This window comes from Lates calcarifer, linkage group LG24, assembly GCF_001640805.2.
Source record: "Lates calcarifer isolate ASB-BC8 linkage group LG24, TLL_Latcal_v3, whole genome shotgun sequence".
Taxonomy (NCBI): domain Eukaryota; kingdom Metazoa; phylum Chordata; class Actinopteri; family Centropomidae; genus Lates; species Lates calcarifer.
In genome coordinates, this window is record NC_066856.1 from 15736920 (window position 1) to 15763271 (window position 26352).

Below are 26352 nucleotides of genomic sequence, written 5' to 3' on the forward strand. Positions count from 1 at the left end.
ATGAAATCTACTAATATGAACATAAAAGTAATAAAATAACATTTCATATGAATGGTTACCATTGTCTAAAATTATTGTGTAATTATTTGTGTATAATTACTCTACTTATTAATATGATTATGCATTTCTTAATGTCTTATTTATTTATTTATTTAATATTGAATACTCTGGGGCCCCATAAAAACACACAATTAAAATCAATTAATTTTGATGAAAATACACTCTTTGTCGATGAAGGCTTTTGTAGATGAAGGTTTACTTTATCAAACTCTTCTTCAAGGTCACTGGCTAGTCAACTGCTTACCTAAGCCACATTTTTGCATGGTTGAAATACCACTGGATGGTTGAGTGGGTGAATTAGAAGGAGCAACAATATGTGAATGTCGCAGCAGTTTTCTCCACTTTGTGAGAAACCAAATACAGTGGCTGTCAGTGGGAAAGCTTTGCTATCTCAATACCCATATTGTTGCATCCCTAATGCTTTGTGTGCCATTTCACTGATCACAGAATGCGTAGGCTGTAATTCATGTTACAGTTTTATTCAGACTTTTTTGTGCTGTCAAGTTATCAGTGCACATTAGCCTCAGCTTTTGTAGGGCTCCCCTCCAATTATTTCTAAGTGACCTTTTCATAACCAGCATGTTAGCTTTATGAAAGATGGCTGGCTGCAGAATCAGGGAAATTATACCTACCCAAAGGAAAGGATGCACTATTAAACAATTCAGGTTCTTAATAGTTAATTATAGTTATTGTAAAGTAGATAGATACATATATAAATATGGTTCCCACATATTTCTCATTGCTTTTCCAACTGGCTTTCTTTTTAATGAAAGCACATGTTTTCATTTTAAATCTGTAGAAATCCAGGTTTTCATTACAGTTTATATTCCAAAATTGATTACACATAGCGCATTAAATACTGAATATTCAATATTTACTTCCTCTGAGTCTCTGTCCCTGACACACAGTGATAACAACTATTCGGCTTTGATACGAAGAACCTGAATAATGGATCCAATCCTCAGTAAATAGGATTAGTAACCAAGGTAACACTGATGTTGTTGGAATATTGTGTGCACACACACACATGCACACACATATTTTCTCACTGGAAGTCTTTTTTTCCCTCTTTATCCAACTTAATTTTCCATTGCAGGAGGCTGCGGACACTGTGTGGCCTCAGTATCTTCACACTTACATGATGCAGTGAAGTGCTATAACAGGTTTGTTCAGCTAATTATAGCATAGCATGAGATTATGTCGGAATTTACAGCAAGAGGATGTAATTCACAAACTGGGTGATGGTTGTGTGTCGTCGTAAGGTCACTTGCTCTGTATCTAGATGAAGGAGGAAACTGAGCAGCCATCCAGAAATACGAGAGTAGCCATGTGATTTACAAGGCAGGGATTCTCTATCAGGCAACCATTACACCTGAGACTGTGACCATGCTAGGCATTCAGCTGCTCATCCATGGATAAACACATATTATTTCACTTGGCAGCACATATTTGTAGCATTACACCATCTAAAGTCTCATGCTATTCACTTTTCCAGAATTATTCAGCAACCACTACAGGTGTTTAATGATTCACGACTCCTCTGGGCTCATTGTTTACAGTGCTGCATCAGCTCGTGTTTGTTTCCATATGTGTGTGTGTGTGTGTCTGTGTCTGCTGCTCGCCATCTCTCAAGTGACCTTGACATTTATCAGCACCATGTAGTGCATGCACATAGACATACATGTGCTAACTCAAATGAGCTCCACAATGGCCACCTAACAGTAGTTTAAACCTACAATCTAATGCCCATCCCATATTGATGTCTGTGGACAGGTCATGGGGAACATGGCAAATCAGTGGAGAAGTGTTAGATTGCCTCTCTTGTCAGATAAATCAGGAGTGGGTAACGGTCATGGAGCCCTTTTATTGCTCTTTACTGTTATATTTCATGTTGTCTTCACTGTTGTTTTCTTTAGAGCAGGACACTAATTTATTCCATCAGTGGTTTTCCTGCTGACCTTGCCTTTTAGTTTATTTACAACCTCCATTAAGCTTCACATCCCATGAAGTGATAGTGTCATGGGGAGAAACATGGGAAAACAGTACTGGAAGTGATAGACACCGGTTGTGTAATTGGCAAAATAATTGTTCCGAGGGCTTGACATTTGTTATCATGAAAGCACAAAGAGGAGCTTCATCCCAGAAATGCAGTCGGCAAACTGCTTTTAGAGGAAAAATGACGACCTGGTGTTTAAAACCTGCTCTTTAAGAATGATTACAGCTTCTACAGTTCTGCTTTTTTTGTCAGTAAAGAGCAGAGGACAGTTAAGTCTTAATTTTCACTTTCATGCCAGTGCGGTCATGTCAGAATAGGTGACACATTTTTCAAAAGGTGGATGTCTTCTTTTGGAATGAAACACTTTGCGCTGTTCTGGCATTACATAAAATCCTGGCATGCCTTGCTTGTAATATGGTACAAAAAGCATCCCAATCTCCAACCAATGATAAAGACATATGGATAAGGTCAGCAGAAAAAGCCCCAAGGTCATGTGGTTGACAGCACTGCTGTGTTGGGATTGTGGTGGTGTGAAAGGAGAAGGGATTTACTGTGGAGCAGAAGTAACCATATTACTGAGTTCTCGCTTGCTCTGTAATGCATTGCGCCGTTGTAGACAGGCTCTTAAAAGGTTGTTGTTTGGCTCTGGCCACCTGCCTGATTTATAGACATTTTTTCATAGAGGGAGGGAACTCATTGAATTGATTCCTTTTGTAATTTCCTACCACTCCACCACTGTACATTTCTCTTTGCCATGCCTCAGCCACTCTGCTCTGATTGTTGCCAAGGCAGCTTGACGGGCTGAGGAAAGGCTGGAGAAGCTGCTCACTGAAACAGAACAGAGAAAGGTGGCCTGATACACCTTTTCCACTGGTATTGCTGCCATGTACTGCAGAGGTGGAATAATTGCTTCATGGATTCCTTCCATTTATATCTTGTCTCAAAGTGTGTCTCTCTGCAATGAAAGCAATGGCAACAACTGTGAAAAAAATCCCCTCCATTTGTAAATCAATGTCTGTATTTGTACTGTTGGCTGCATAGCATCTCTGTGGTGCACCCAGCCATAAATATGTTTGCTTTTGTGAAGTGTGGTCAGAGACCAAAGCTATTCTGTGCCACAAGGACAAACTGCAGACACAACATTTTGTCTGATTTGAAGCCAAAAGAATAGTTTGTATATTAATCTAATTTAATATCAACAGCAGAATGGACTCAAGGCAATTATATGCCATATAGTGCATTCCACTTTTCTACCTGCCTCTTGAAAAATTAGTTTAGTCTCCAAGATAGACAGACATAAACCTAATTTTCCCCACAATTTCAATCACTGGCTGCCCTTTGGCTTTATGAGTCAGGGCACACAGTGTTTGGCTGAAATTCAACTCAGTAAGTAGACAGTTATAGCAGAGATGGTCTATAAAAGGAAAAGGAACAACTCTAATTTTGCCAGCCGAGGGTTCTTGGAGCACTGTAAAAATCATGAATGAATTACAGCAAATGGGACATTTACACACCATTACTATTTATGGCTATTACGAGTCAGGAGGATTGTTTTTCTGAACAATACTTGGATGGAAAAAGACAGCAAAATCTTTGAGGTAAATGCCTTTTATATAGAATAGTGTGAGGAGGCATGTTTGCAGCTTCTTTGATAATCATCTTCCATGCTCGGTTCAGAAGAATAGTGGATCTGATACCAACGTGTGTGTTTGCAGTGTGAATATACTGTATTTTCCATGTAGGGAGGTTGGATAGATAGGAAGAAGCCAGTGGATGTAGAAACACACACTGAACACAATACCATTAAACAGATAAATTTTATCAATATTGTTCCTTGTACTGTTTGCCCTTATTGTTGAACTTTTTTTGCATTGTTAGCCCAGCACCAAACGTTAGCTGCTAGCCTACTAACATACTGCAGCATTCAGCAGCTAAAGAGACATTTTTCTACATCTTTCTCATGAGATGGTGGAGAAAAAATCAGAGCTAAAACCAGGCTCTGATTATAAGCCTGGTAACATCAGTGCACACTAGCACAAAGACTTTTGTAGATATCATGACACTGCTTGTCGAGCAGGACTCAGTATGTAACATGGACAAGTCTTAGTATTACAAACCCACTTGTTTATCTTGCTTGAAGCTTTGGGTCTGACGCACGTTTTCTTCTCTGGGTTTACCATAGTGGTGTACATTTGCTGCTGACAAACCTGTATACTCAATCCTTATTCTTATCTTATAAAGACTTGCTGCCCTCCACACATACATGCCAAACTGCAGCCCGTACATCAAAGAATTCTGAAGGGAACAACGTTAGCAAGCTACATTTGAAGACTTAACAGTCCACTTTCTAAATACTTTAATTTTTTGTATTCTAGAGAATGTCTTTTTACTTGGGTGGTTACAATATTTATGGTTTAGTAGAAACACTATACCATGTGTACCTCATACATCTTATCTGATTTCAGTTCCACTGCCTTTCTCAGCAGGGCCCTTTTCTCTTACCTGCAGCAAACCTCATTTCACTACAAATGGTGACTCTATGCTTTGCAGCTCTAACTGTTTATTCTTTCCGAACTCTGTTCTCAGAAAATTCATTGACTCTTAAAAAGCCTGGAGCAATGATACAATTAGCTAAGATGCAAATGGAGTAATTTCTCACTTGGCTCTCGTTCACCTGCAGTGGGGAAATGTGTAATATGCTGTGGGAGAAACTCCTGTGTGCCAGGGCATGGCAAACATGGGCTGATGTATGAGTGGAATTTGTTATTGTCCGGGGGGAGTCCACTGTTTGTGACGGACAGGGGAACATTTCAGCTGCAATGACAAGATTTCATTTCTTTGTATGGTAGTATACAGCTGCACAGAGTTGAAACTAATCTGGTCAAACACAGTGAGCTGTCGAGTGCAGAATAGATCAATCTCTGTCTGCTCTTAATCCAATTTGATTGGTAAGGATAGCACCAGGGTGTTTTATGATATAAAACCCACTCTGCATGATTGTTTTGAAAGCTTCCTCTCCACTACATGGCTCCACAGGATATTTAAGCATTTAAGCATTCTCTCTACAGTGCAGTGGGATATTCCCATCTTCTCAAAATGGGAAGGCAGACAAATTACATCTGTTTCTGAATTACCAGGTATGACCACTGTGTTTATGAGCACATCAGGCAAATCTCTTTGTAGGATAAAATCAACATAAAGACACTTAGGTGTTGAAATCCTTCACTTTAGTTCAGGCAGTATGAAAATATACTCAAGGTCAGATGGACTGTGCCCAACTACTTCATATTGTATACTGTTGGTTACCATAGCAATGCTTCATGTTTTATGTACTTAACAGATGTTTTAAATGCAAATGACTTTGTCAAATGTGGTGGAGAGTAAATTAAGGCTCACACAATGAAAAAGTACTAGTGCAAGTGTACTTAACTCCACTCTCCTGGGAATAAACTGTAAATAAACCTTAAACTTTTCATCTCTGCACTTACACATTTCCATGCAAAATGCACTCACATCCTCATCAGGCTCTTTAGATGGTGAATACCCTACTATATTCACCAGCTAGTCGTTAACTTTGTCTGTCTGCACTGGGTCTTCCAGGACTGAGGTGAACAGCTGCCTGCTGTGGACAAAAACAGCATGCTGTGAAACTTTGTCCTGGAAGATTCTATAAAGCTCCATAAAGCTGAGGGGAACTGCAGAGTTAGGAGATGATTTTCTTTAGGTTCATCACTATGGGCAACCCATTTCACATGCAAGTAGACCATTGTTATCATGAAAATATTGATTATACCCACATTAAACCAGAGGACTGCATATATAAACTCCTATTCCTACTCAAACCACATTGAAATCCATAGAGAGAAACTATGAAAAAATATAAAATGACATGACTGCAACCAAAATGTTTAGACATGCCAAAATAATAACAGTATGCTGTGATGTGGTGAGTCTAATGAATCTGGCCGTTGACCGTTCTGCTCTCCCCATTAAATCTGGATGTGTCATCATTAGCGCGCAAAGTTGCAGCTGCAGCTGGGACAAAATTTTAATGGGGGCAAATTAGCATTTGTTAACATCTACTCTGCAGGAGAGGTAGAGCAAAGTCTCAACTCTTCATTAGAAGCATTAATGTACACTTTAAAAAGTGTTTGACTGTAATGAAAACACAAACTGGAGCCCAGGCTTCAGCATCTAAAACAGCCATGTAGCCAAGCAGCAGTATGTTTTGTCAGAGTGGTGGACATTTCATTTAATCTTGTTCCAAGCTCCCTGCAATTAACAGTTTGCAGAAGGATATTTCTTATTTATGGGCGCCCCTGTGAGCCACACTGTGCTCAATAGCCTGTATTGTAAAAGGATGACAGGCAATTTTTTGGCTTCAAAGGCTTGGCAACAGCTCAGTGGAATTTAAATGACCTTAAAATTCACAGGTTTCGTTTATGAAATTACTATGCAGAAAAGCAGGAATATTATCTGTATAATGTCATCAAAATAAGCTAATTTCACCAAATTTATGTACTTTGCTTTTATTGTGGGCTGTGCATATGAATGCTGTGCGTGCTGTTTTTGAGTGAAATTTCAAGAGGTTACAGAAAAGAGATGTTTGGCATTGCTTCTTCTCTGGTGGCGTTGCACAGAGGGGCTGGTCGGCCATCTGTAGCCTTGAAATGACCTGCGTGTCAGCAGAGAGTCGTCCAGCAGCACTTGCCCTTGCCCATGGCACCAACCTGGCACCAAAACTGTTTTATGAGAGGATGCTTGTCCGTCACCCTCCCCTGGTTTGTGTACGTATTTCTACTGGTGGCGCAGCAGGGTGCTGCGACTTGGACACACAGAGAGGAAAAGCTCTCTGTCTGCTGTGAAGTGCAGCTGCCATACGTTCACACTGCAAGCAACACAATCAATCAAGGCAGCAGAAATTAATTAGTTTCATATTGAGGTAAGCGGCCAGGGAATCTCAGCCTACACATGCAGATTTGGCCAAGAAATTTTGGCCATTGCTCTACTTTATGTGGCCATCATGCTTCAATGGGCAGGTTTTCCTGCTTTGCTGTTTCCAATGTCAGTTTCATTTTTATTCATAATCATTTTGCCTGCCAAGTGCAAAATGGATGAAAAGTTTATTCTGGTCATTCATCGCTTCCCACATGACTGGATAAACATCTCAACCACTGGAAGTAATTTGCCACAATCAGACCGTCTCAAACTACTTGTAGGGCAACTTAAAAAAAACACAATATGTTGACATGAGTAAATATTATAAAGGAAAGTATCCACATAGTTCTCTTCCCAGTGGAACTCCCAAAGAAAGAGATGCAAATCACCGAAAACAGCACTGACAGGTCTGTGTGAAGGGACCTGTAGGATATGTACACCGAGTACATCAGTTTGAAACACTCCTCTGATGGACTTTGATGATACAAATCTCCATCATGTTATGTTTATGCCTGTGACTGCTCCCTCCTCTTATTGCGAGGCTAAATGTTCAAAGGTAGCAGAAACTTTATGTAATGCATTGACAAGGTAAAAAAAAAAATAAATTAAAAAATCACATTGCGAACTTCAAAGCATCCCCAACACTTCAAAAGCGTCTTCACAGTTCGGTGACTAATCTTCAAACTCATGCCAAGGATTGAACTGATAGTGCCGCTGTGTATAGCAGGTACAAACATCCTTGTCAGCGCCACTGAGGTGTGAGGTGTAGAGAAAGGGAAAGGAGATAAAACCAAAAGCTAATTGAGACAAAGTCTGTCCCTGGCCCATGTGAAATACAAAGCCCCTGGCTGAAGACATTTGGTAATTACACCTGCCAGAGAACCAATCAGTCAAATGAATACACCATTAGAGGTTGAAGCCAGACATTAACGTAAATTGGAAAATTATTGGTGATCCTTGCGGTTTATCCCAGTGATTTATCACAATTAAAGCTACTGTAAAGACAGAGAATTACTGAATGCAAATTCACTGAATGTCTACTGCTGGAAAAAATACCATCCATAAATACAATAAAAAAATCTTTAAAGAACATTGTTAGGGATATACGCTTAATGAAAAATTGTGCAGTGACCTCAGGTGGAATGGCCATATCAGAGCAATATGTGCTCAGAAACTGAAACATTAATGTTGAAGTAAAAGGTTTATACAAAGTTCATTACAGTCCCTCTATTTACCCCACCAACACAGTAAATACAGATACTAAACATGACTCACTTCACAGAAACATACTGAGTACATATTGTTAATAAGGTCAGTGGTTCAAACACAGTACATCTTGACATACATCAAGAACAATCAATGCACTTTCTTTACCCCCTCTTAAGTTTTATAGATCAGAGAAACACACAGGTATGTGTAAAATCAAATAGATATTTTTTAGTAAAAATAGATTCAAGATGAAAACAGACCTTGCTATGGGGTTCAATTCAATGGATTCCCCTCAATTTAAAATGTGCATATAAAAGTAGCCTCTTGTCGTGAAGGGCCTCTTGTAGTGAAGGGCATAGTTCCCAAAAATCAAAGGAGACTAAGCAGGCCTTGCATCTAACGGTTGCATCTCAATAACCCAGGAGTCCCAAAAGAGCCACAGCAGAGTTACTGCTGAGCGTATGACACATCTCATTCTCATCCTCACTAGTGCATGTTAGGAATACAAATACAGAACATAATAGTGTCGTGAGGAAGGAGACAGAAGCAGAAGAAACAAATGACATGTCTTAGAGTGGGAAACTGAATGTTCAACAGCTTTTATTTAATTGGCTGCATGTGGTGTCTCCATTAAAAATGGCTCCCGCCCTCTCCGTCTGTAAATAGACACTTCATCACGCCCCCTCATTTCATTTCCCTTTAATTGCACAGCATTCGTAGTATAACAGTAAAGTACAATTAAAACAGTCTCAATATTTGCTGACAGCCATGTGCTTTAAAGAGTTCACTTGATGTCTGAATAATTCAGAATTTAGAAGACAAGCTTGATGAAGGGGCTGATACCTCTTTTTCTGTCTCTTACAAATAGGCAATGCAAACACAATTGCAGCAGGTAGTAATTGCTGCTAATTCTACCTATTCTAAACCAGACAAACCACAGCTCACTTACTCCAATCAGTAATTGCAAGGCACAGTTGCAGATTTTTAGAGCTAGTTGGAGCTCAAGGGAACCCTCGAGGGCCTCCCTGGGCAATGAAGCCCTTATCGTGCTTCATGACGTGTAGCACTTTTTTTTTCTTCTTCTTCTTCTTGCCCTGGCATGTTTCCATTTATCAGGTCTGCTGACGTACAGTGTAAGAGCTACAGACTTCAGTAAAATAGATCAGAGTATGAGGTTTGTGAAAAAAGAAGGCGGCGTATTGAACATACACGCACGCACGCTCAAAGGTAGCGGCACTCATAAAATACACAAATGTAGGAACTTGCGCACAGGCAGACGTGCACACAGATGGATGAACTCACTCAAACAGTACACAGAAGTGTAAAGTAAGTCGCATGCACACGCTTGTGCACAAACAAGGCAGACATTAAAGCGGCAGAGAACCTCACACGGCGGACCGATCGCAATCCTTGAAGTATAAGTTTTGACAGTTTGACAGCGCATGCTTGCTTTTGTGTAGCAGAGGAGGCTTATGGAGTCTGTCTGCTGCCCTCGACTCTTCTTCTTCTCAGAGTAATGAAACGCGCCCACCATATGGCTTTATGCATAACACTACACAAGCTTGAGAAACTTCACTTGCATGAGACAAAAACAAACAAAATATAAAAATAGACATGAAGTAGCAAAGTAGTATCTCAGTTACGGGGTTCAGAAAGCAGTATTGTCATATGCATTTGAAGTTTTAGTTTTTTTCAAAATAAGACATCAGTCATATAGAAAAAGTGATTGTTGTCACAAAATAAGGCTCAGAAGTTGTCAAAAAAAACTAAACATATTTGTGAATTTGTTTATATCCAAGCAAAGAATCATCAGTTTTAGGATTGATAAATAAATATAGAAAAGGATTTCAGGCTCTTGAAATGGCTGCAAGACTTCATTTCCTTTCAGTGCAACAGTGTACGACATGTAAAGCACTGTGCAAAAGGCAGACCACATAATGACATTCTAGCTGTGGATGAACGCTCACATCCTCTTAAGAGCGATACATGAACTCAGCCGCTCAAATGGCATAGGTTCTTATGAGGGGAATGTCGCTTTGAGGGTGATGGGGGCCACCTTTAAATGGAAAAATGCCATCTGTGCTCTTCTTCAGCCGCTGCTAAGACAAACTGTCATCTCTTGGTGTGACAACTATTTCTTATTCCCAAAGTGAAATCCCATCGTCATGTCTCACATTCTGAATATAGATGATTTAAAATGACTCTTCCCAAAAATATCCGTAAATAATGAAAAAATTGTTTCGTGTACCGGTTAAAAAAAACAGTGACACATGAAATCTTATCCACAAGGATTAGGGGCTCTATATCTGTCAAATACTAAAATAACTTAAGGTGAAGTGAACTGCTAAACCTTTGATCCTCCTCCCTCTGTCTCTATCTCCCTCTCATGCCTTATCACATCATCCATTTCCTCACTTGTTTGTTGCTGTGAGTGACACCTCGTACTCAGCCTTATACAATATCTGTCAGATTGCATTATTAATGCTGATGGAGCGCCGGATGAATCGTCATGTGAATAAACCTCCATGGCGGAGGAGGGCGGAGGAAGGGTGCAGAGAGGTCAAAAAATGATCAAAGAATTGTGGGGAAACGGATGACAGACAGGGCTTTTTTTTTTCGCCTCGCCACACCAACCCCAGGGAGTTTAAAATACATAGATAAACAGCTTTTTCATGGCAGAGTGAATCCTGTTAATTTGTCGTGCTGGTGGAGTAATAACAAGTATTACACAATAATAAGCTTCCCTTGTGGATCCTCTCTCTGTTGCGTCTTGATGCGGTGTTTTACAATCCTGTAATCGCCACAAAATAAATCACCCTAGAAATCTATTCCTGCTTATCACGTGGTGTTATTTGCCTGGTTGCAAAGTTATGGATTCACTTTGGTAAAAAACTATAAACACTGTCATATGATAATCACTGCGTGCTGATTCCCTGCTTTGCCTTGCAGAGTTGAAGAGGATTAAGCCTGGGTTCCCTTCATAGCTAACCCAATAATATGTATGACAGAGCTGCAGGCGGCTTAGTGTTTACTGCCTCCCCATCTCTCTGAGGAGCTCGGAAGTACAGCATAGACAGGCCTTATGTTTTTCTCTCCATCACCTCTGCTCCTTCTCACGCTAAATCATTACTGATACCTACTGCACTGCACCTGTCCACAAGCTCTACATTATATACCAACAGCTCCATATAACTGCAGTGTTTTAGGATCGTCTCATATACAACACAGTGCCTTTAGCGAACCTGCACTGTGTGGTTTCTAGTGAAAACTACTTTTACTAAAAATACTGTTTACTGATGAGAATGTTGTTGACAATTTTTAGTTAGAATTTCTTGACCGAATAACTAAATCCACATTATATTTGAAAAGATGATCAAACTCATCATGAAATGTACCATAAATGAACATGAATGAACTTATCACAATGAACAACATGAATTTTAAAACATTTCAAATGTAAATACTATCAGAAAATGTTAATATTCTAGCGTTGTATGTAGTTAAAGGCAAGTTTTAGACCACTAGTAGTGCTAAGAGCTCTTTTTTATGGGGCACCTTTAATGACCTGCTGATCAATTAGGTTTTGGGAGTGACAGCAGGTTCCATCCTGTGTAAATTGTGGTATTGGTGTGATGCTTTTCTTTAGATATGGGATTTAAAGGGGCTATTTGTAAGTTTTCTCAGTCTATTTTTTTGTTTTCCACAAAAATGATGAACCAGACAGTATATTTGTGGGCCATAAATGCAAAACAGCAAGTTGAAACATTCTGAAATGCTGTAGAGTCAGATAATAATTCTTTTTGAGTTTGTTATTATGAATAATCCATTTTTACATTGCACTTAATAATTTGATCAGTTGTTAATATAAAATAATTGATTAAAGCAGCTTTAAGTTATAGGTCTGCACTTGAACAATGCCAGCTTTAAAATAGTATCTTAGCTGTAAGGTTGGCTAAAAGTAAGCCAAAAGTACATGGTGTTTAGGTTATTTATGCACTCCATAGTTTTGAATACAAAACATTTTTCATTGCTCACTGGCTTGGGAGGTGTTTTGGTTGTTGTCTGTCTTCCAAGTTAGTCATCAGAAGTCCTTGGCTACATGACATACATTTTCAAGTCTATCACTCATGACAGCAGCATGCTGGTTATTTCAAAAGACACCGACAGCATACACAAACTGCAGCTGAGAGATTTTTCTGTCTTCTCCTGTGACAACAATATGATGCTTTCTAATGAATGTTACGGAAAAAGAAGAAATGTGGAGATGCACTTTGTCAAATTCTGATGTGTGCCACATGGATACACAGTGCAAGAAATGTGACTTTGTCAGCAGTGACTGTGAGGAAATCTGATTCCAGCTTACCTAAGATGCTGGCAGTACTTTTGTCAAGACAACAGAAATGGAGAGAACATGACTGATACTTGGGGAATTGTTTTAGTGCAGATAAAACTTGAAGGTACATAGTAACTGTGTCCAAAATAAGTGAGAAAAGGCACAAAAAAGTGTAAATTGTTGTTAATCTGTGTCTATGTGTCTTTTCGACATTACTGTCAGTTCAGATTCCATCCTAGAGGATTTAAACAGTCATCCAGAACAAACAGATATGAGCAGCAATTTTGGCTCAAAAGTCTGTAGTATTTCAGTCAATTTAAATGTCTTTGTTTTGGTTATGAAACAACCAAATGTGATGCAGAAACTACTCAAGTGTTTTCACTGAGAATCTGAAGTATCCTACTGAATCCACTCTGTGATGGTGCATCTTGGTTATGAACATTTTAATGACAAAGATGAGGAGCACCGACTCCATTATTCAGAATGCAGAAAGACATGTAATGACTTTCTCCTCCTACTAATGACTCACCCGGGAGCTTATTGATGAAAGTGTATTTTTGTGTAATAGACAGGACATGCAAGAGAATATGATGAAAAATACCACATGAATAAAATAACTAAAAAATGTTTTTCTTTAGTTTGTGTTGGGTTAGACAGGTAAAAATCTGTATACTTAAATAATACATATACAGAAATAATCTCACCCTAAAAAACATCATTTACCTGTGATGGCAATTGGCAGAGCTTTTCCTTGGCTACAATCACAACTAATAGCTTCAAGGTGCTATATGTAAGATTTTACTGTTGCTACATAGATGGTGTGAGCATTAACAGCTGTTTATTTACCAAGAGCTTCAGCCATCATTATGTTTACAAGACAAGAGGTTAGTATATGCCCTCTGGGCAGCACTACTTGTTCATCCTCTCATGTTGGACTGAAGGCAGACTGGATGCTACTATTTCACTTGCCAAAAACTGGGTGTCGAAAACTTCATATTCCACTAAAGACAAACTTCAGCATTTTCTTGAAGCCTTGTCTGCGTCTAATGTTAAACCATAACCCTGTCAATAATATTTCAGTTATAAATAAAGACCAAGTGAGTTTCCTATGTGCAAGCAAACTGAATCTCAGAATTGCTAGTGAAGGACACTGTAATGCAAATTTCTCTACACAAATATCCTCAAAGCTCACAGGGTTACATGTTTTGAAACCACATTTTTACTAAGTTTGATTGCTTTTCCCAGTGTAATAATTAAGTGCATACAAAAAGATCCCAGAGGGTGCTTATCAGTTAGACACATGCATCAATGAGCCTGTTATTTATCACTGAAAGACAGGCTTCTCTGTATTTATCTCTGTGGAGGCCATGACCCATGACTCCAGCTGGATGATGATGATGTGGTGGAGAACACCTGCTCACTTTCATCACTTTTTTTTTCACATGATTTCCAGGTCATGTCCCGGTTGCTTGGACTAGGCCAGTAAGCGAGTTGGAAAAATGCCAAGGTATTGATTTTATGGCAGTTGCTAGAGTTGTAACAGAGTTGTAAGTAGCAGGTTATTGTTGCAGCACCCATTCAGTCTTCAGGATGACATACAGTATATGGTCTCTTTAGCACTTGTTTTAATTGTAATCCTTGAAGGTGTGTTTCTTATACTTTAAACTCTAAATCTGATATATTTTCCTCTCATCTGCAGTCAAATAGTTATACAAATATTAATTACATTGGCAGTGTTGCTTTGCTGGTATTAAATGATCAGGCCTATATTGTCTTAGTTGTTGCAAACTACCAGACTCTTCCTGCTCACCTTATACTTCAGCCAATTAGTGACACAAACTATATGCTTTCATTTCTCATCATATGTGCCTCTGTTCTTGGTTTTAGCTTTTGCTGATAATGGTGTCCCCTAATGGAAAGTTTGGATTACACCCAGTTTGTGCTCAGACTGGACTATGAGTCTGTGTACATGTGGATTCTCTGAACACGTTGGTGCCAAGGTTTCCTTCTTCTTTCAAGCAGATCGAAATTGAAATGTGCTCATCTTTAAATACTGAGAACACCCAGTCTGTGTGGATGTGGTAATCGTGTCTGAGAACAAAATAATTAATACAGGCGAATGAACAGGGGGGTTACTCTATATTCCATGTAAACACTCTGTCCTGTGTATGATTATTAACAGGATGACTCATAACTGGGATACTTGTGGTCACATAAACATACTTATTATTCATTTCATTCATGACACTTGTATAAGTCAAAAATGCGTGTCAGTTGAACATAATGCAGCCTTTAAAAACAGGATAATTAAATGACATGCTAATTTGTGGATGTGGTTTCAAACACCAGTATTAATACTGTACGAATATGTAACTCAGAGGACATGAGTAAATGTAAAATCAATCATTATGTTAAAATCAGTGTGAAAATATGTTTTTTTTTTGTTTTAGCAGTAAAAACATCACAATTGAGACTATCCAGGCTTTAGCTTGAAACTGACCTATGGCATATTATTGGTCATAGGTCACTGCAAACATTTAAGGTAATACTTTTTTAACATTACCCATCAAGCATATGGAAAACTATGCCCTAAACAGTCCTCACCATGCTACATCCCCCTCTTCTAAATTGGCTCTATACCAGGTTTTCATAGTGTCAAACACTACACCAAAGTGAATGAACTGCCATTTTTAAGCTATTGTATCACTGTTTTTTAATGGTTTTAATTTAGAATTGATGGTAATAACATCACTTCTCCATGGGGGCGTTTTGAAAAAAAAAAAAAAAAAAATCTCTATTGGATCTTAATGTTCAGCTGCATTCACCCGCTAGTGTCCAAAGGGGGTATGTTCATCAAAACCCAACTGTGTCTCCAGATGCTACATTCTTTATCCCTCTGCCGGTAATCAATATGAGTGCTGAAGTATGCTGGTTTGTGCTGTTAGGGTCGTGTTTACTATGCAGTGTATATAGCAGACACAAATCTCTAGTTGCTGGCATAGAGAATTCTCTTTGAACAACATAGAGGAAGCAGAAACTGATAGTGCTGCTATTCTGTAGTTTACTGTTTCAGTAAATGCTGCAATTGTTCTTTATCCATATATATACGGTATACAGTAATGTTAACACAACACATAGTATGGGAAGATGTGATAATACTATGGAAGTATGCTTTGATAATCATTCCATGGTTTTCAATGGCTGGATCCTAGTATAATTTTGATATTTCACAATATGAATATGACGTCTTAGCAAATGAAACATTACAGCCTAGGTTTGTTTCAAAAGGCTGAGTTTGGTTTTGGATTTGATTATGTAATCCCCTCTCCTTCTGTGTTTCCTGGTTCAGGAATATTATTTGTTCTACGGATGTCACAGTCTCTCAAATCACAGTAGTTACTGTCTTGTGCATTAACACTGATATGGTGGAAATTACTGTAATTGTGCTCATGTTATTTTCTTGCCACTAGGGAGCTGTGCTGGGATTAGAAACACATTAAAGACATAATTCAGTTAGTCCAGTTGCAGCATAATATCTCCCCATAAAACCACAGCTTGTAGTAAATTTCATATTCTTTTCCATAGAGTGCAGATTTGAGAACCCTCTGACTGTGCAATTAAATTATATATATATATATATATATATATATATATATGTCAAACTATCCCAGTGTATCACATATTTCCAACGCACACTTGAAAAAGTCAGTGGCTAGAGGAGGCTGTTATAAAGTGGTGTTGAGTAGAATTGAACTTTTATCAGGCTCTGTGCACAGCAAAGACCATGCAGCAACAGCTACAGAGGTCTCTAACACTGTCAACACTCAGGGCAAAGGGCCACTAATATCAGCTTTAGAGGGAGTGATTAGTGTTGTATAACAACTATAGCAGCACTCCCTTGTAGATACATTGAGGCCATTTTCTGCTATAGGATTGTGAAAATCTTATAGTCTTTCTTAATCCACAAGAGAAGCTCATGAAATATTTATGCGGTAAACAACAGGATGTATAATTATCATCAAACACAAGAGTACACAATGGCTGCAATCAAGGCACTTCTGTCTCTCTGTCAGTCAACCCAGGGAAAGGTTAAGTTTCCCTCCTACTCCACTAATTTCTGCTGACCTTTCTGGGGTGACGTCTCAAACCCAGCAAAGTTCCTCCAAATTTCTCGACACTTATTAAATCACACAGAATACAATCAGGACTGGGGCTGTCTAAAAATAAACAGTCTCCTGATGGTGTCTGCACAATACTCCACCGAATCCTACACAAGAAAGGGAGCCCTTAACAAATTCATCTGAAAAAAAGTGTTGCCTGGATAAGATGATGACACATCCTGACACATTACTATGACACTGGCAAAGATCCGAAGCAGGAGGCGAGACTTGAAAGCACAACAAGGCTACAGAAAACCATCTTGAGAATTTACATGGAGTATTTCTGTTGCTTTTAATGTGTTGATTTCCCACACGAGACAGCATGATTCAGCACTGCTCGGAAATGCTTTGCATTTTTACCTCGCTTCAGAAACAGTTTGTTGGGGAAATGAGGTATCGCAGTGGTTACAAATGTGGTGCAGAATTGTCATTTCTGATCAGAACTGTAAAAATATGCATCAGTGCACATACAATGAATACTTGTTTTGTCTGTTTTGAGAAGCTGGGTGATACTGCATATGAGGAAATGAGGTCAAAAATTCAAAGATATATAACAGAGTAGAGTGCAGGCTGAGTTATAGATTCCTAATGACCTTATATATTGTAACTAGAACCTATATTGTCCTCACCTGGAGTGAAGAGATATTTTATTATCAAGATGAGCTTTCCAATAATCTTAAAAGATAATAGAGAGTAAATGTCATAGCACTGCTTTGGGCAATGAATTTAGGACTTTATTCACCATTATTATCTCTGAATGGGACATCTTTCCAATATCAGTCATCCTAACATACAGTATCTAATGGGTTGTTATTTGCAGCTGCTGCAATTGAGTCTGGATCAATCTGTGGACTGACTATCATGAATCAATACATGCTGCAGAATTAGTACTCCAGTCTCCTCCTACAGTACCACCCTATGGCTCCTTTAGTATGCTTAATTTGTCAATTTTATTTAATTTATAAATTTTATAGGGTGCAGTGTAAAAATGAAAAAGTTAAAAAATTAAAGGCAAAAAAATAAATAAATAAATAAAATGAATGTCTTAAGTCACAGGCCACACTGGATTTGCAATTGTCAGCTCAGAGTTAAATGTTTAGTGAAGTGAGAACCTAGCTTGGTGCAAATTGGCATTTTTACAGCGTGAACTAACGATATGAGTTTGAAGCTTGTGTTGAGTTATTAGCCTCTTACAGTATGTAATAAAACTAGACACAAGCACAGGTGGGTGTTATCAGCATATTTTTGCATTGTTGGCAAACAGTGGTGTAAGTGTCATCCTTGTGTAGCATGAGACATACTGACAAAGAGGCTGGAGTAGAATGATTTATACTATTAGTATTAGAAATGCAGTATCAACTGGTGCACTTGGGGCAAACTTAATTCACATCAGCTTATTTAAATCCCCTTTAAAAACACAGCTAAATGAGCTGAAAGGAGAGCCCAGCTCAGCTTCTCTATAAGGAAAAAAGCTCTTCTACAGAATATACAGAAGCACAGATTATATTATATAACCACAAATGTATTATATCCCAAATATGCTTTCAAGGGCTGACATTAGATATATACCCTCTATAGACCAAGCTTTTTAACCTAGACCATTTTTTCCCCTTTGTTGTATTTTCATATTTACCTATTTATTTAATTCATTTTCATTTTTTGTTTAAAAGTTTTGTAGTATTCAACCAATTACTAAACTAAATAAACAAAGAATATATTTAAGAACAAGCCAAATAAAATAGAAATTAATACTATGGCAGAAAGGTCCAAATAAAACATATTTGCTTTAATGTTTGATACTGTGTGTGTGTGTGTGTTCACCTTCAGATAGCTGGAAGGCAGGGCCAATCCCAGCAACCCCTGTGGCACATTTTTGGACCTGCTCAGGGCTATATTACGCTGCCTTGGGTAAAATAACTGTCTACTCACTATCCACACACCACTCAGAAAATATAATGACCCTCCAGTTGATCTGAATTATTCCTTCACAGTGCTCTCCAGTCTTAAACCCCTACTTTTAAGGGCTTTTCAGCTGATTTTCACGACCACATCATAATGGAATCAGTCATAAAAGAAAATCAGAAGAGAATCACTCTTTTCAACCTTTCACTCCTTCTGTCTCATTTGAATCAGTGTTTTTTTCACTTCACTGCACTCCTGTCACAGCAAGAGGAAACTTGTTACTGTACTAAAACATGTCGGGACTTTGTGTTTTCTTAGTTAGAGTTAAAAAAAAAAAAAAAGATGGACATTTAGGCAAATAAGTCTATTTGCTAATAACTGGAGATGGTTAGCTGTTAGCCTGTTAACAAATGATACATGACACTTCAATTAGTGGGTCTTAGAGGTGTTGCTGGGCAATTTTTGTTACCTCTAGACATAGCCTAGCTAGCCATTTTCCTCTATTTCTAGTCTCTAATGCTAAGCTAAGCTAACCTTTAGCAAAAACCTGCAACCTGCAAACTTGTCAGTCCATGCCTTTAAATCTCTGAGAGTGGCAGTGTAGCACTGATAATAGGTCCAAACTGAAATTCCTGTTCAGCTACTTAAAGAATTACACCTGTTTGGACATATGAAATACCACAACAGCTTTACAGGTAAATATTCATCACATATGTTTTCTATATTGTCAAGCTTTACTTTGACATGAACTCGAAGAGGATATATTTTTGCTTTGAGTGAACAAGAACAAGCTATTGGACTGCAGCTTGCACCAATGTAGTCCTCACAGTCACATTTTCTCCTCCTTATCTAAACCGAGCGCAGTGGCCTTCCATCAGCTGCCAGCTTGGAGACGTCCCGCAGTGTCTCTGAATTGAAATTGATTAAAACAGCTCCTTCATTTTTTTTGGGGAGTTTGGAGTTTGGAGCATTTTTTCCCACTGTAGACACTACAAATATTATTAAGGTGACCTTCTCTGTGTCCTCCCACTGGTGCACTTTAGAAAGTGTGAGCCAGAACTTACTGGGCAGTACAAATGGCAGCAAGCAGAGAGGTGAGGAAAGTAATAAAACTATGGCAATACAGTAAGCCTGACTGTGAATATATATATCTATATATATTTGCCTTGTTTCATTTTTCCAAATATGCATGTGGAGTTTCCATCTCTGTACTGTTGTGCCCACACTGTTTCTTATCATTACTGCAGAGTAAGTAACAGGACAGGTTAATACACTGGCTGTCTGATATAGTGCAGCTCTTTGGTAGTTATTGCTTGGACAATTGGATGTTTAACGCCCATGCCTCCTTTGGTAGAATATGCATAAAAGAGTCAAAAGAGTTTTTAGAAGCACAATAGGCTCCCACTAATTACACCATGTGTTCTTTAAACACTGATCCTTGCAATTTGTGAATCACAGCGGTGTCACCTTCAACTTTTTCCTCCCCGCTGTTAACTCTTGTCGCTACACCATGTTTTTAATAGCGTCTCTAGCCATTTTCAACCTCTTCAACACCTCCTGTAGCACCTCACCGCTCTTCTGTGTGCCTCCGGATGCTAACAGTCTCACTTGAAGGCAAATCTGTGTGTCAAAATCAAAGAGTAGCAAGTCTGGGTCCTCCACAAAAGAAGGGGGAATCAGCTTAGATGAGAGAGCAGAAGCCAGGGAGCGACAGGGAGAGAATATATGCAGTGCTTGTGTGCCTGCATATAGATAGATGGAGTTATATTGGTTGCTGCTTTGCCCATCTGCAATAACAGCTGGTGACACTGTGATATAAAAGACAAAAACAATTTGAGAAAAAGAAAAAGGCGAGAAATAAAGCCCAGAGGCATTTGTTCCTATTTCTCTAAGAACTAACTTTATGTTTTCACAGTAAACATTTGTATTGTGAATGTATAGGCTTCCCATAATGTATTGCTCTAATAAATTCATTATATCCAATGTAGTTGAACACCTTGGATTTGTCTCTTATTTGTGATAAAGTGATATTGTTTTACCTCCATGAATGGGAGCTAAAATAAAGCCCAAATCTGGCAGGTCAATGACTTTGAACTCTTTTCATTGTTCAGCACAGTCAGGCTGATGTTACTGGATGTGAGTCTTATTTGTGGACATGCTGCCGTCCTGGGCACCTGAATCAGAGCTGTAACACAGAAGAAGTGGCTTGCCAGCAGATAAAGAGAAAGAGACAGACAGCTAAATAATCAGCCTGCAAAGAACCTGGCAGTGGAATGTAATTACTGAATGAACGGACAAAGCATCTGTCTCTGTGGAGGCTTTTGGTAGGGTCTCTGAGAATGGAGAGATGGGCAGGTGGAAACTGAGAACGAGGTGGAACAAGGTGAAGGAATGAAGGGCAAAATAAGAGCAGGAGGCCACTGAGGGCGTCTCATCACAGTCTTTTTCTGTGTGTTCATGGACATGTACATTTGTTTGGGGACATATAGCAACAGAAAGACAACTTGTTTTATGCATATGTTTAGCTGGTAAAACTATACTGTAAGTCCCCCCTATTTTGCATTTAGAAGCAGTTTATAAACATACAATAAATTGTAACACTGTAATGTAACTGTTTGTTAATATATATATTAACTATAACATTTAATGCCCCCATAGATGCTTTAAATAGTATTAATGGGTGCTATTTAGCCACTGATTTATCATTAAATGCTAAATAGGCTAAATATTTTATACCATTTTTAAGTTCTAAAAAAGTAATAAATGTAGCTTTCAGAAACCCTTTTCTTCTAGACTGATAAGTAAAATGCTGTTAATGCTTACACTTGCTATGTAGAGAAAGCAAAAACTTACATATAGCACCTTTAATCATTCTAATCATTTCACCTCAGATTTAGCCAGAACAGTCTTCATAATATAAAACTGTGACCCAGTTTCACATGTTAACTGTACAAACTCTTAGTTGAGTGAATTGCTTCTATTTCTTTTGTGTGTTTCTGAACAAAGTATGCACCTTAGTGGTTTGTTTTGTATGAGGAAGGTGAAAGGAGCATTTGGCTTTCATCTGACCCTGTTCATTTCTACACCACTGAATAGTGTTCCTGAGACACTTACAAAATCCATACAGGCTGTCGGCTCGGCAAACACACATTCTGACCCATAAATTGTGAAAAATAATGACAGCTGTGGGTCAACTTTTTATGGTGAAATTTCTCTTGGTTGTGGTCTGCTCGAGGTGGTGTGTTGATTTTTCTTCTATCCTTACTATTGTTTCACACATTTGCATCCTATATTAGTTTCATTCTCTTAGTGAAGAATTAATTGGAAACTGAAATTGCTTTTCAAATTGTTTCAACTTGCATTGACTGACCTAATTAGTTCAATGATTACACTCACTGGGAAGAGATCCCTGCCTAAACGATGTGACTAATTTGAATGAATATTTCAAACCCATGTCTGCAATTAATGTCATTTACATATGTAATGTGTCTGCTCGATTACTTAATTATGTTTATATTCCCTGATGATGTCACTGACAGGTGTCTTTTAGAGGATAAGACTCCAGCAGATGTCCTAGTTCATACAAATGTTGCAATATATACAGAAACTATGGCTCTACCTGCAGTACTGAGCTGTCATGTGGCTCACGACGACGTTACATCTACCCCTGACAAATATATTCACTGTCATCCGCTGACTTGTCAGAAACTGACAGAAATGGATTTCCTTTGCAGTTAGTTCCCCATGGCACTGAAAAATGAAAAAAAATAATAAGAAGAAATAATATAAACAAGTCTTTCTTCTATTTTAGTTATCTGCTCACAACATTTTTGGACTGTTGTTGTCAGAGATTGAGAAAAAAGTGCCCCTAAAAATCAGATGTGATGTTTTGGTTTTCAAGGAACATTATGGTTAAAACTTGTTTGTCATCTAGTATGCAAATGTGAAACAGGTGCTATAAAAGGAACAGTTCAGAGTTTTGGAAAACATCTAGTATGCTTTCTTGCAGAGAGTTAGATGAGAAGATCGATACCACTTTCATATCAGTCTGTTAAAATATTAAGCCAGAGCCTGTAGTTGGTTAGCTTATATATACATATCAGGATTTGCATGACTTAAACAAACAAAAGTATATTGTATTATAGGTACTTTATAGGTGCTGGAGCTTATGCTAAGCTGAGCTACCAGTATAATCAACAGTCGGTTTTTGGTTGACCTGGTAACAACTCAGAGTTGATGGATCACAAGTAGACATAGCTTCACTTTAAGGGGTCACAAGCCAAAAAGATTAGGAACCACTGGTTTATGGGATGTGTTTTTAAAACTTGTGTATGAAATATCCTACCCTGAACTCTGCTTTCATATTTCTGCAAGCTGCAGTGCACTGTAAACACTCACCAGTCACTAAAATGAGTAATAAACATAATTCAGAGAAACATATTACCATTAAGAGGCAGGGGAATCAATAAGTGAGCGAAATGAATATTCTCTGACAATACAAGACCAGGCTACTTGAGGGGTACAGGTGCTTCATAATAAATGGAAGAAATTTTTATTTTTAGGTTTTCAATAAACAAGGCAGAAATCTAAACATCCTTGCCTAGTGATGAGTGTACGCTCATGATGTTTATTAGAGAAAGTGGATGGAAACAGAAGTAAAGGCTGTAATAGCCTGCTGTATCTGCGGGAACACACAGCAATGAGGTCCTTGATTTCCTCTGATGTCAAAACCTGGAGGAAAAATCAATATGAAGAATGAAGCCTTATTTACACACGCCACCTGATAGACTGTGGCTCACTGCAAGATGTCAACAAGCTATTAATGTTTCAGGAGAAGATTGCTTTTTGAGGCTAAGTGGGGAATTAAATGATGGGAGTTCTATTTTTACCCATAAGCACACTGGTGAGTAGGGCTACATTTTAGCTAGACAGATGTTTTTGTCTTTTTTTTCCAACTCAGATTTAGCTTAGAGGGCTTCTGTAGCCTAAGTGTAATCAGACAGACATTCGCCATTCTTAATCTCAATCTGGCATGCATGCATGCAATTGTGTTCGGGGGATGTGTACACATACACAAACACACAATTGGGATTATCTCCTATATGGGTTGAGTGCACTGTATGTCACATACTGATAAACCAACAGCTGAGATGGTAATAAAGTGCAGCAAAGAAAGAAAATGATAAATGTCTGCATTACTTTATCCTAATTAGAAAAGTTATGCAGAACAAAATTCCACAGAGGCAGACAACATTTAAATAACTCAGTGAAACTCTCCAAATGAAAAGCCCCAAGTCTGTCCATATGCTGTAGTCAGTTAAGGATTCCCTGTCAGGCTCAATCAAAGTTTGAATGTGGAGCAGAATACATTTTCGCCATCACCAACAGTCCCTCGCTACCCCTGAGTGAACCGTTTGTTGAGAGAAACATAAAAGGTTTGCTCAGTGGACATGTTTTTGCCCTCAGGGGTACACAAACTCAATAGCTAGCTAGCTAGCTAGCCGTCTCTACTTGAGTGCACCTGTGCTTTCCTAGTGGCAGACACTGAAAATTGAGGTCATGATCCTCGTGAGTATGTGAGTCAAGATGCCTGTGTGTTGAAATATCTCTATTTTTTCCTCAGTCTCAGGTTACATCTCCTTGAAATATCCATTCAGCTTATTTCTATATCTTCTTATCTTATATGTCTAATTCTCTTTGTGTACATTCTCTTTTTTGTATACTGTGGAATCAATACTGCAGTATTGCATCAGTTTACAATGTATATCTGAACTTGAATCTCTATTTATACATTGAATTACACTGATATGATCCACTAATCAAACGAAACAGGATGTGCCAGAGCAAAGAGGTAAATATTTATGTACATACAAGATATCATTTTCTTGATTTTTAATGAATTAGCAAAACCATTCTATAAATCTATTTTTCTCTGACAGGCTAAATGAAGATGTGTAATAAAGGGAACTATTTCACCCTTTCAGTCTGACTTTGTAAGTAAATTAAGGATTGGTGTCAGATGCAGTCCTCCCCACAGAAAAAAAAAAAAACAACAACAAAAAAACTAATTGAAATGTAACTTATTCAAGTCCAAACTGTGTCCTAAAGAGCACCTGCAGTAAGCGAGTCGAGCGCTCTGTCCAGACAAAGCAGACCAACATCAAATATTTTACTTTTCTCCAGCCTTTAGCATCCTTCTGTATGAAGTGATCACAGGTTATCCGGGCTAGTAAACATTAATTTGTGTGCTGAGGTGATGAGACTCTATTAAACTTCAAAGTTTTTAAACCTCTGACTGCTGTCTTGAACTGGTTTATGAACATGGACAGAGTATGAAACAACAAGCCCCTGGGCACAGGCATCTAACAGGAGCCCCACTGCTCCTACCAATGATGCAGCCAGATTGAAAGAGATACAAAATTTGGTCTCATTTTGTGTCTTTTCTGTGGTCATTCTACACCTCTTTGTAGTTGATTTGCGTCTCTTTTTTTGGTTAGTTTGTTGTCTCTTTGTAGTCGTTCATTGACTTTCCAATAACAAACTTTAAGACTAATTTCAAAGAGAGGTTCAGGAGCCCCTGGGTGTGTGCCCAGTAGTTCAGTAATCCTTCCATGCTTCTGAAAAGTGTCTTTATGCAGGTATAGTCAAAGCAATATCTAAGGTGCCAATAAACTTGCAAATATGCCCGTTACTACACAGCAGGTACAGCACAGTATATCATGTCTGTTGAGACTGTGGTTTTCAAAGTGTCAATGCATAAAAACTGGTCCTGAGCAGGTGAGAGACAGCTGAGGCCAGCAGGACGACAGCAAGAACAGCTGATCCCTGCAGAACCAGCTTGGAGCTGACCCAGATGAGGACGCTCCACTGTAATCGGGCTCCCTGAGGTAATCTAGGCAGGACATTATCTGCTTCGCTGCTTCTCTGCAGCATCTGGAGGCCTCTGCCACCTGCTCTGGAAGGCCTCACGCCACTCCTCTGCCTCTTTTTATTTCAGGTTTGTTTGTTTACTTTTCTCTCTTGGACTCAGTGAAACATCACACGGCCACTTAGACATATCAGATATGTGCCTGAGAAACATGGATCGGGCCGTTGTCTCTGTTTGTCTGAACCCGTGTCTCCTCACTGAAGACTCTGCGTTCTGACAGTCTAGCTAACCAATAAATTAGGCACAGTGAGACTTCCATGCACTAATTATCATGAGGAGTTATTTAGCAGCAAACAAAAATGATCTCCCCAATTAGATATTTCCCATGCATGCTGTTCCTACACTTATTATCTTCATGCCCTGGTCATTTCTAAATTACCAGTAGCGCTTGCTTTTGCATCTTAATGTTAAATTAATTAAGTGTGCCTTATAGGCTGCCTTTGGCAACTATGAATGTTTTCAAGTCTTTGTCTCTCTTTCCAAGTACAATCACAGTTTTAAACTCGACTAATTGACCTTTAAGACCTGCCCTGTGTTATTTTTATGTTTTATCTTTTGTACGTAATTATCTTTTTAATGTTGCTGTTGGTATTTTATAGTGTCCTTTGTCTGGTGGTGCTCTGCTGCTATTATTTGCTCTGCTACATGGACTATGTTTTGTGCTTTTTTTATGTTTCAGGGAGGTGAAGATAATTTTTCACCCTGGTGGGAGTGAAAAAAATCTGTTCTTTTCAGAATAGCTGATCAACTTGCCTTTCCATGTGGCATTTATTCAAGTTTCTGCTACTCTGCTTGTACAGTGAGGAAGAAACAAGTTAAAGGAGTA

At 38.6% G+C, this 26352-nt stretch overlaps 1 protein-coding gene across 6 annotated transcripts in view; it reads right to left on the bottom strand.

The window, feature by feature from the left end:
• Positions 1–26352, bottom strand: part of LOC108900020 (RALY RNA binding protein like) — a 78691-nt gene that overhangs the window by 46082 nt on the left and 6257 nt on the right. The window lies entirely within an intron of this gene.